Source organism: Dreissena polymorpha, chromosome 7 (assembly GCF_020536995.1).
Source record: "Dreissena polymorpha isolate Duluth1 chromosome 7, UMN_Dpol_1.0, whole genome shotgun sequence".
Taxonomy (NCBI): Eukaryota; Metazoa; Mollusca; class Bivalvia; order Myida; family Dreissenidae; genus Dreissena; species Dreissena polymorpha.
Window position 1 is genome coordinate 66142257 of NC_068361.1, and position 13070 is coordinate 66155326.

The 13070-nt window shown below is 36.1% G+C and overlaps 1 protein-coding gene across 1 annotated transcript in view; it reads left to right on the forward strand.

Annotated features, from left to right (window-relative positions):
• LOC127837282 (sulfate transporter-like) overlaps positions 1-13070 on the forward strand; it is a 385236-nt gene that overhangs the window by 95965 nt on the left and 276201 nt on the right. The gene's annotated exons all lie outside the window — the stretch shown is intronic.

The window sequence follows — 13070 nt, forward strand, 5'->3', positions numbered from 1 at the left end:
TGAAAAGAATTTTTTTAAATGATTTCTAAATACACAGACATAGATATTAAAAATCTTCTGTAAATGATGTATTTTAATAATAATAAAAAGTTTTCCCCGTGACCCTTTTCGACGACGCGGGAAAATTGAAGTAGTAGTAAAATATTTACTAGTTAATTGTTCAGAACCCCGTTATGCGCATGCTCACTTACGATAAACGACTTTTAACGGTATTGAAGCATAGAAAGCTTGCGAGTTCTATATGGAATGACTGTGAACCCTGTTGAAACCTTGGTGGGAAAAATACGTGTGGACTTTTAACTATTTTTCTTTCCGATTTCATCAATTACGTATTATTCCTTCCGATTTTATGGTAATACAATTTGGACTTTTTGTTATTGTGAATATTTGATATTTCATTATATAGGGAAATACCGTCGATTTGCTCTTTTAAACTGGTGACAAATTTGCCGGTTGTTTCATCTAGGGTAAGTTCTCTAATTTTTAATTTTTCTACGTAATGGTTAGTTGTGTTATGGATTAGTATTTCTTTCAGGCATTCAAAGAACTCTGTACAATAAAAACATCTGTAGTTTTCAATTATCTTCTGTTTTACATGAACAGAAAAAACAAACATTTTTATGAAAATTGTTTGACAATGTGCTACAATGTTTTTGTTGTCAGCAATAAAATAAATCTCGAAATATTTTACAAGAGTCTTTATTTTACATAGAGCTTTTCATAAAGACATCTTGCAGTTTGGTCATTATCCATCGACTTCCTAATGTTAGTTTGAATTATCCATACTCTAGTTAGGTCATTATCCAATTTGTTTATTCTTGTCCCAAACAAATACGAATATATTGCAATTTCGAGCATTTAAGCCAATCAAATTTTTAAATACATATATGAAAGGTTAATACATAAGTCCAAGCATTAAAACATAAAAAAATATTCGATTATAATTGTTTTTGGCCAAAAACTTTCGACAATTTCATTAACTTTTTCCAGATTTTCAAAAATATTAATTTTATTTCGATGTTATTGTTTTAAATTGTTATATTGTTTTTAGCGCATTGTATCCGGAAATTAACATTTTATAAAAAAAAAAACGTTTGTTATGTCACAACTTACCTTAAATAGACGTGTTCTTATAAATAAATGACTCGAGTCTTTATTTCCGTCGCGATTTTTCCTTCAGTTTGAATTATCCTACACAGTTTTGATTATCGACGTACATGAGGTGACTGTCCCGTTATATTGCGTTGTCCTATATATCGCAAATCGGCTATGGTTATGGCTCCCAAAAATGTGACGCGCATAATCCCCAAATACAATGTTACATGTTTTAATCGAGAATTTGCTGAGATAAAATCAGGTACAAGCTAGTATTTTACCCTTTTTTTCTCCCACTTTAATTGTCTGTTTAATCCGACATTCATTATCCAGTTTTGACCAGATTGTTTGGTTTCATTGTACATCACTGTAACACCTGTGCATCACTACACATGAACTGGTGTATATATTGGCTGGTTATATAGATGCCATCCAGCAGACAGGTCGGACCTCAAAGACCTCGTGAAGAGGCCGGTAGGACCTGTAAATAAACTCTGATTTAAAAAAAATGCCATCCAGCGGCTTCAGTCACATACGCAAGCTGATGGTGTGTTTGTCAACGATACTAAACGACATTCATGTTAGTATTTGTGTTATTTACACAAAAAACATATATTTTACGAAACAAGTTGTAATTTAATTGACACAAAGCATAAATGTTATTGAACTTGCTATATTAGCTGTTATTGTTAGCATGTAACATTCTCTGCATGGTCGATTAAAGGGACATTTTATTGGATCTCTTAAGCCTAAAATCATTTGTTAAATTTTGATAGCTAAAATCGACGCCATATTGATTTGTTTTATTAAATAACGTCGCCGAGTTACGCATTTTGACCCGTAAAAAAACCCTGTCAATCCATGCTGTATCAGGGACCTATACAAACAAATTATATTATTCTGTTGGACTCCTTTTGAACATGATATCCATAGTAGTACTGAAAGTCTTTTCGTGATTTCGTGTTCAAGTATTGAACAAAAATCAACAGAATTTGAAGGCAAGGCAATTCATAAAAGTCGTTTATATTTTAATTCTCAGTATAAATCAGTTAATCACTGAAACATACACATTAGTTCATGCATGATAGGTAATCTTGGTATTATTTAAGAGTATGTGTAACAATACATTCATGTTACTAAGTGTAATGAGCATTCAGTTAAAGAAAATATTTTAAAAACTCAATAGCATGTAAAAAAATCACATGTTTGTAAAAGATTTTGCACAAGTAACCATTTGCAATGTGAAATAGAACAACAAAATTTAATAATAATACTAACAAATTTCTATTTATTATTTCAACAACAAAAGATTGAGATTCCTCCTCACATGGTAATGCAGAAGATTTATTCGAAGCCTACAGCAATACAAAAAGCTTACTAAAATTAAATACCAAATTATCTTGTTTAAACAAGTTTGAAAATTTTATATTTATAATGAGTTTTGGGAACACATTTTTGATTAACATGATCAAAGATCTAACAGTCACTTTTAGTTAAGCAGAGATATTCACTGCTAGAATGTGTTCATTTATGAAAAAATGCAACAGTTTAATTTAATCAATTGAATATTTTAAACTAATTCAATAATGATTCATACTGAATTTTCTTTTGTCTTCGGCAAGTCTGAAGGTTTGTGGAGTTTGTTGTCGCCACTGCTTTATATAGTAGACATGAATATAGTAACATCATCTTAGTGCTGGGATGGTCAAGGTACGTCCTAGGAAAAGAAAGGAATCCAATTTCCCAGTTGAATCAGACAGTATCAGTATCCTTGGCATAGCTGTGAACACACATGTATGTTAGCACTATTTAAAGTCCATAATGTTTTTCAACCATTAAAAGTTCTTAATGTGGAAATGACCTGGGTTTGTACGCTCAAGTTTCGCTGGCGTCATGACATTTTCCTTTGCGGGGTCAAACTTTCCGTCTAAAGAGCAAGAGACCCTTTTTTGCTCTTTTCAGCACACTGAAAATATAAAACAATATGAATTTAAACCAACAAGATTAATAAAGGGCTAGTATTGACTGAGCCTTTCCAAAAATGCTGCAAAATATGTTGATCAAATAAATAGTGGTTATAAAATAAAAAAAATGACTAAAATTGTATTGTTTTTGAGCTTATACAAAACTATGATTTTTCAAATAATGCGAATGAAATTTGCACCACACAATAGATTGAAATGCAACGTTTGTAAAGATAACATCATTATTATTATAGGGCTAGTATTGACTGAGCCTTTCTTAAAATGCTGCGACATATTTGATTAAATTGATAGTGATTATATAATCTTTGAGCTAATACAAAATTATGATTTTGCAAACAATGCAAATTACATTTGCACCACACAATGCATTGAAATGTAACGTTTGTAAAGATACAAACATGATAACTATAGGGCTAGTATTGACTGAGCCTTTAGAAAAGAGCCACGACATATGTTGATCAAACTGAAATTGTAAAAAAAAATAAAAAAATGACTAAAATTGTATTGCTTTTGTGCTCATTAAAAATCATGAATTTGCAAATAATACAAATAAAATTAGCATCACACAGTGCGTTGAAATGTAATGTTTGTAAAGATACCCATAAGATTAATATAGGGCTAGTATTGACTGAGACTTTCGAAAAGAGCCACGACATATGTTGATCAAACTGATAGTGATTACAAAATAAAAAAATGGCTAAAATTGTATAATCTTTGAGCTAATACAAAATTATGCCTTTGCAAATAATGCAAATTAAATTTGCACCACACAATGCATTGAAATGCAACGTTTGTAAAGATACCAACATGATATATATAGGGCTAGTATTGACTGAGCCTTTCAAAAAGAACCACGACATATGTTGATGAAACTGATAGTGGTAAAAAAATAAAAAAAATGACTAAAATTGTATTGCTTTTGTGCTCATTCAAAATCATGAATTTGCAAAGAACACAAATAAAATTTGCACCACACAATGCATTGAAATGTAACGTTTGTAAAGATACCAACATGATATATATCACTGGGGCTGACGAGGTCAAAGCGTAGTCCGTTTCGCTACGACGTCGAGTATATGTTTTACTACGAAAACATTGTTTAAATACACATGACATCGAGAACGGATTAGTCGAACATTGTGTTTAAAACATGTAAGATTATGATTTTGTAATAACAAAACTCTGAATTTAAGCACAATGTCATTTCATAGGTCTGTTACATCAAATTATAATCCAAGATGTGTCTGGTTTATGCGGTTTAACATGAAATATACCGCTGATTTATCAAACCGAAGTCAAGTTTCACTTTAAAAAATGCAATTAAGGTTTACAACTGTGTTTAATTGACACAATTTTACAATTTCCATATTGATCTATGTATTGTTAAGCCACTGGTGTGTTTAGAAATGTGTAGGGTGACCCAGTTATCAGAAATAAAGGCTAATTATTATTATAAGGCATGATCATGTCTCTGACAGTATACGTATATGCCTCGCTACGACAACGCTTTAGCGTGCATGCGTTTCTCACAGAAGACGTATTGGTTATCTCTCAAAGGCAAAATAAATAAAAAAAAAGTTTTTAATACAGAGTCATGGAGTGGCTGGATATTTCCTTTGAGACAGAGGTAGTAACAACGGCACAACATGATCCGAAGCGCACAGTCGACATGGTAATGCACATTATTATGATCTAATTACATTCGCGACTAGGCCAAAGGAAACGATTAAAATCGAAAATCCATATATAAGATGACAGTTGAGAGTCGAGAACCTAATGTCGTCGGTCTCAATAAAAATGACGCATCTTTACCTTTTGACAATCCCTTAAACGTTCATTTTGATAGAGACCGACGATAGGTTTTCAGCATACGGTACTCTTTATCAAATGACATTCGATTCTCGTTATCCCCAACTCGCTTATCTCTGCTTATGTCAAAGTAAATCCCATGTCCCAACTTCGATCATTATTTATCTCATACGGATTTTGATTTTTACATTGTATATATCAAAGCGATTTTCTTGAAAATCGGTTATCGTCAACTAATTTTGAGGTGAATTTCATGTTCGTATACATGATTGTACCTGTAAAATCCACACCTGTAACAGCCGTAAGGTGTGGAAAGTAGGACCCCAACGGCACAAATTCGCAATTGCATAATCAATATATTGTTGTAAAGGTGTGGCAGTGGGTTTCTGTCACAGGTTATTGTTAACTTCGTACATGACGGCCGGTAAATTTACCTCGTGTTACAATGCGGTTAAGGCCCAGTCTCACTATGATGCCGGCGGAGCCCCAGTGCGTGATCAGGCATATACCGGGATGAACCGGGGCCCTACCGGGATGAACCGGTGCTCCACCGGGATGAACCGTGGACGACCGGGGCTCCACCGGGAAAGTATTAAAATATTTAATACCTCCGGGATGAACCGGGAGTCACAAGGTAGGACCGGCAACGACCTGCGTGGCACCTGGAACAACCGGGACTGTACCGGGAACAACCGGGACGGCACCTTAGCTCCACCGGGGCCCAAACACACCCCGGCAGAGCTACGGCAACGCCCCGGTGGAGCCCCGGTGAATGCCGGCAGAGTTCCTTTATAGCTACGTTACATAAGTAAACCGGTGCTCTGACGGTACCGTCCCGGTTGTTCCCGGTGCAGTCCCGGTTGTTTCCAATGCCAAGCTGGTTATTGCCGGTCCTTCCCGGTAACTCCTGGTTCATCCCGGAGGTATTTAACATTTGAATACTTTCCCGGTGGAGCCCCGGTTGTCCCCGGTTAAACCGGGGCGTTGCCGCAGCTCTGCCGGGGTCTGATGCCGGTATAACCCCGATGAGTGCCGGCGTAGTGACGGTTTACCGGGGCTCTGCCGGGACTCTGCAGGCTTTCACCGGGTTCAACCTTTTCGTTTGGATGTTCATGCGCACAGTGAAGCACGGCATCTTTTGCACTGGGAAATGGCAGTCTGCAGTAACTGCAAACTGCATGTGATATGTCCTGAAATGGATACAGAAACTTCGTTGAGCAACCTATACATTATATTTGTACTTCGTTGCGCAACCAATACATACTCTGTGCGAAACCTTTACATAAAGCGACTTGTAATTTCCTTCGAAACAAAGCATTTGAATAATTAAAATATATGTTCGTAACCTGTTTTGTACTTTAAAATGTGTAATGTACTCTGAATCAAAGTAAAATATAGTTTTATTTAATTTAAGTTACCGTAATTGGCTATTTTAACAGAATAACCACCTTATGCATTGCTTCAAATCAAAATAATTCGATTTTAGCTCAAAATAAACTTAAAGGTTGCAACTACGCGCATTTGTTATTAGTTTGTTATTGAAAATAAGTACCTACCATTACTGGATGTTCCGTTCTCTAATCCATAAACACCAGATAATATGAAACTCGCCTGATTAAGTAGTGTATTTACACCATGTTTTCGTAGTAAAACATATACCCGACGTCGTAGCGAAACGGACTACGCTTTGACCTCGTCAGCCCCCAGTGATATATAGGGCTAGTATTGACTGAGCCTTTCAAAAAGAGCCACGGCATATGTTGATGAAACTGAAAGTGGTAAAATATAAAAAAATGACTAAAATTGTATTGCCTTTGTGCTCATTCAAAATCATGAATTTGCTAATAATACAAATAAAATTAGCATCACACAATGCGTTGAAATGTAACGTTTGTAAGAATACCAACATGAATAGTATATAGCTTTATTTGACCAAGCCTTTTGAAAAAAGCCACGACACACGTTTCTCGGATTATGGAAGTGTAAACAATGATACGCATGATTTGGTGAAAATACCCACCGTTGTTTTATAAGTAAATACAAAGCATAGTCGAAAACAAATGAAACAATAAGATGTATCAAACTCAACAAACCTTTGCAATGAATACTTCTGTGTTGGCAACACTTGGTTAATTTGTTATCTTATTCTGTCTCGATTGCTTTGTCACGGTCTCGCTTTGTCAAAATGGCGGCTGTGAAAATTTGCCTTGTCGCGCGAAGTCTCGTTGGGTCGCAAGTCTCGTTTCCCTTTTGCGTAACAACGCGTTAGCTCGTTCTTCGGTTCAGTGAGTTTCTCATCCCTTTGTTTGTATAGGTCCCTGGCTGTATGTACACTTTCTATTTATATCTCATCTACGACCTGCCATCCCTTTTCCTCACGGTATCTTCTCACCACGGGCGCTCGATTGGTCATTGACGGCTCGGGTACTACTTAAATGTATCCGGGTTACAGAATATATACTAGAACGTTCCTCCGGAGTATGGTCGAGTGCCTTAAAGCGTATTTTCGTATCCGGGGAACATTGTAGAATACTCAAAAGTACCGAGGTACTTTAAAGTACTAGTTTACTACAAAGTACCCAGGGTATGGGCAATATACTTCAAAGTTCCCCGGAGAATGATCGGGGTCTTTTAAGCGTAGTTTCCGCACCCGGATTCAATGAAGTCTACTAAAAAGCCGGGGTGCTTATCAGTAGTATCTGAGACGACAATGACCTATCACTATTAAATAAATTTGTTCGCAAACGAGTAGATCGTCTTATTCAGTTAAAACGGGTATATGGTCAGCTTCATTCAAACGGGTATATGTTCATCTTCAATCAAATGGGTGCTGGTCAGATTCAATCAAACGGGTGGATGGTCTGCTTCCCTCAAACGGGTAGATGGTCTGATTCAGTCAAACGGGTTGATGGTTTGTTTCGGTCAAACGGGTACATGGTTAGCTTCAGTCAAACGGGTAGATGGTGTGTTTCGGTCAAACGGGTAGATGGTGTATTTCGGTCAAACAGGTTGATGGTGTGTTTCGGTCAAACGGGTAGATGGTTAGCTTCAGGCAAACGGTAGATGGTCAGCTTCAGTCTAACGGGTAGATGGTTAGCTTCAGTCGAACGGATTGATGGTAAGCTTCAGTCAAAGGTATGATAGTCAGCTCCAGTCTAACGGGTAGATGGTCAGCTTAAGTCAAAAGGGAAGTTAGTCAGCTTCGGTCAAAAGGGAAGATGATTAGCCTCAGTCTAGCATGTAGATGGTCAGCTTCAGTCTAACGGGTAGATAGTCTGCTTCAGTCTAACGGGAAGATGGTCAGCTTCAGTCTAACGGGTAGATGGTCAGCTTCAGTTAAACATGTAGATGGTCAGCTTCAGTTTGACGGTTAGATAGTCAGCTTCAGTCTAACGGGTAGATGGTCAGCTTCAGTCAAACGGGTAGATGGTAAGCTTCAGTCTAACGGGTGGATGGTCAGATTCATTCAAACGGGCAGATGGTCAGCTTCAGTCTAACGGGTAGATAGTCAGCTTCAGTCTAACGGGTAGATGGTAAGATTAAGTGTAACGAGTGGATGGTCAGCTTCAGTTTAACGGGTAGATAGTCAGCTTCAGTCACGGGTAGATGGTCAGCTTCAGTCAAACGGGTAGATTGTCAGCTGCAGTCTAACGGGTAGATGGTCAGCTTCAGTCTAACGGGTAGATGGTCAGCTTCATTCAAACGAATAGTAGTCAGCTTTAGTCTAACGGGTAGGTGGTCAGCTTCAGTCTAACGGGTAGATGGTCAGCTTCAGTATAACGGGTAGATGGTCAGATTCAGTCAAACGGATTGATGGAAAGCTTCAGTCAAAGGGGTAGATGGTCAGCTCCAGTCTAACAGGTAGATGGTCAGCTTAAGTCAAAAGGGAAGATGGTCAGCTTCATTCAAATGGGTAGATGGTCAGCTTCAGTATAACGGGTAGATTGTCAGCTTCAGTCTAACGGGTAGATAGTCAGATTCAGTTTAACGGGAGGATGGTCAGCTTAAGTCAAAAGGGGAGATAGTCGGCTTCAGTCAAACTGGAAGATAATCAGTTTCAGTCTTACTGGTAGATGGTCAGCTTTAATTAAACCGCTAAATAGCGAGCTTCAGTCAAACGAGTATGGTGAGCTGTAAAACGGGTAGATGGTCAGACCAGCCAAACAGGTTGGTGGCCATCTCCAGTGTAACGGGTAGATAGTCATCTTAAGTCAAAAGGGCAGAAAAGTCTGCTTCAGTCAAACGGGAAGAAGTCCGCTTCAATCTAACTGGTAGATGGTAAGGTTCAGTTAAACGGCTATATACTAGGCTTCAGTCAAATGGGTAGATGGTCAGCTTCAGTCAAACAAGTAGATAGTCTGCGTCAGTTCGCGAATCCACCTTCAAAGGAGACATTAATTTGTTTCAAGGTGGTGTCGCGCACTAAAGCCGACGATCTGCCCGTTTGCCTAAAAGTAACATTTCAGGATTACAAAAATGATTAACAATTGATTACATGCAAATTACCAGGACATTGCTTTTTAATTCTACGAATCAAATTTAATTTAAATAGAATTAGAGCTATGGATATTTGAACTTAAATCTTTTGTTAATTAATATTTTGATTCTATAGCGCACCAACCGACGAGTGTCACATACCCTATTTAGCGTTTATCGCGACGAAAAATAGTCGATGTATCGAAAGAAGGCTCGCAATATGTTGATTGTTGTTATTACCGGTTGCATAACGGTCATTGAACGTGTATAGTCAATATGTAAAGACATATTTTACTTCCGGAAAAAATGATAAATAAAATAGTTATGATAATTGATACATTAGTGTCTTTTGTTTGATTAATTTTAGCTTAAATGTTTACAAAATGCAATTACGACAATTGTTTTCAGAGGTGATGACAAACAAAGTTGTTCCTTGGCCATATCAATTATTAGGTCATAATCTTGGATCAACACATGGCAAGTTTGTAACAATAATGTGTAAAGATGTGTCATAATCTCAAGATAACAAGCGGCGATTACGCAACCCAAATGGTCAGTGTCACCGTGTCACACCAACCAGTGCGTATGACGTAAGTGTAAATAACACAGTCGAGCAAATTGTTGAAAAGCTTTCTACATAACAGAATATTTGTTTCACTTGAAGCATTGCGAGCTTATTTCTTTACAAATATACAATTAAAAAAGATGCACCATACATTGGCCGACATAATGCTGACTGGGGCAATCAATCGCCAGCAAGATTTTAAGTATACCAACACAGGAACCTATACAAACAACTGTATGTATAAATCTCTGAACAAACGTTGGGAACCGAGCATGCGCTTTTATTGAAGCCGAAGTTTAATCATCATGTATATGACCCATACCCCATAAAAAGCTACATTACACAACCGCGGTAGTTAACATGTAAACCACACACTAAAAAAAGTGGAGCACACAAGTTAAATTTTAAGAAATTAATTTTTTATAATTTTTATGTCACCCAAAAAAACATCATTTTTTTTTAAAATTGGAACCTCATAAATGGAATTTAATTTTTTTCTGTCAAATAGAATTCTGCGAAACTGCTCAAATATGTTCATCTACGTTTGTGTATAATAAATCACAAATAAAAAAGGGGGGTCACCGTACTTTTAACAGAGATTTTTTGTTTTAACAATCCCTACCGTCTAGGTCAAATTTCATAATACAGCAAAAAGGCAATACCCAAGTACCGGTACATAGATTGTTAGAAAAATGCATAAACATTATAAATTGTTTACAATATTAAATGGGATCACAACAGCTTACCAAAAGACATTAATTAAAAACGATATTTAATCACAAACATAAGACCATTCAGTATCAAATTCCACCTTAATCATGAATAAGTAACATGTACTTGTTCACAGAGTACGGCATGTTTTTAATTTTTTTAATTAAATGCTTTAAATTGATCAATGTAAACAACAGGACTAACGAGCTCCAGTATAAAAAAATAATGAAATTAAAGAAAGATTTTTTTAACCCCACCTGGGATCGAACCACTGACAATTGTATTATGAACCAACTCGGTAATTTCTGATGAAACTGATAACAACAATATTGAGTTGTGATAATAGCATCATCGGTGTTGATATAAATATATCCTCGGTTAAATAAACTGCCGCAACACCCCTTATGTTGTTATTGAAGGACTTTTACCCAGTTTCAGGTCAAACATACCTAGTTTCAAGTCAACCACCTACTTTAGAAATACACGGTTGTAAAAAAATGAGATAAGCGAATACTCTTATTCACAGTTATTAGAAAATTAGATTTGGGCACGGACTCTAGATTACAACTAGTTATAACTCGCCGGGCTGTCGAAATCAGAAGAAAAACTTAATATATATTTATATATCTGTTTTCTACGTAACGTAATCTTTCTAATGATATATAATTTGTCAAAATCGGCCGAGAAATGAAACTATAATTTAACAAAAGACGTGAGTGGGTACATCAAAATGTATAACCTCGGCGCTTCGCTGTACAAGATCGATAGCGACAACACGGTAAAACGCGCGGTGGTAAAACATAAAATGTGTTTTTCTTGTGTTTAACTCGCTATAAATCCATTAATATGATAATAGGTGCTACCTAATTTACGGGCAAAAGCTTATTTGATAACCACGTATCGTAATAAATATTTGGACATTATTGTGTACAAAACATTATAATTGTTTCAATTATAAAGTAAATCAGCCAAAATAAATCATATGTTTTGCTTGATGAAAAAAGCATCTGCCAAGCTTTAACATTTAGCATCTCATAATTGTGTGCTTTTTCAGCCTCTGGAATTTAAAGCAGGTTCGGTGGCTGCGGCGTAGTAGATATGGTGTCCGCTTAGTGACTTGGGGGTCTCGGCATTGATCCCTTTAGTGGAAGTGTTCTTTAGATAACCCTTAAGATGCCAAGTACTGATCCTACCCAGGAAACATGTTATTCCATCTCATGTCTCAAGTCAAAGTAAGCTGTTGATTCAATCATAAACTGATTTAACATCATCAAAATAATGTAATTTGTCAGATCAATTTTTATTGACAGGATTATCAATGTATAATTATGTGAAATGTAGGATATCTTAATTATTTTTTTTTTGCAATTGAAATATTTCATTAATACCGGTATCTCCCAAGGTTACAGTGTTTTTTTTTCAAACTATTGTCGCATAGTTTAAATAAGGTTTCCGCTAAAAACGAGCCATTTTGTAGTAATTCAAAAATCACAGTCTAAATTGCATTCACTAAGTTTGTAGCTGTATGGTAAATATTTGAATGCAAACAAACATCCGGTTATATCATCCATATTTATTTTTTAAATTTATATATTCTTTTAACACAAACAACACACACATATATTTCAGTAATCATATGAGCTTATAGTCCCCCTCCAAATGTGAAGGGATATTGTTTTGGCATTGTTAGTCCCTCCGGCACTTTTGTGTCCGGAGGCATATCTTGGAAGTGCTTTGGTGGATTTCATTGAAACTTGGTATGAGTATATATATATACGGATAAGAGGATGATGCACACCAAATGATATTGTACACCATCTGTTTATCACGGAGTTATGGCCCTTTGTAAACATTCTGTGTAAATGCAGCATGTGGGGGTATATGTCACGTCTGTGACAAAGCTCTAGTTTGGCGGGGGATATCAATTCAACGAATTTGCTTGTTTATATGTCAGTCTGTCTAGGCTTAGAAGAAGCATTTTAATTATGTTAGTATATTCAGTCCATATATAAAACTTATATGGTAATGCATTGCGATATAATAAAAATAGTGAACACTTCACATCATTTATTTGCAAATAAAAGACTAGTAACACAATCAGTAATGCTTTAACACTGTCATCAACTTACAGTAATATTTATGTACATGTATTATGTTGTTACAAAGTGATGTTATCTTTTGAAAAAACTGTTGAATGAATTCCTTATGTATCATAATCCATTCAATGCATTATGAAAAACAAGAATAATATAGAACAGTATGCAGTTTATTCAAAACAATATATTATACATACAGTTTACTAAATGATCACAACGTCTACGTATGGAGTTCTTTTACCAACTTGTGGTAAGTTGTTTTATTGCAAGTTTAACATTTAGTTGCAGACACTGGTCGACATATAGTCTAAATTTGCATACGAGCAATCGCTT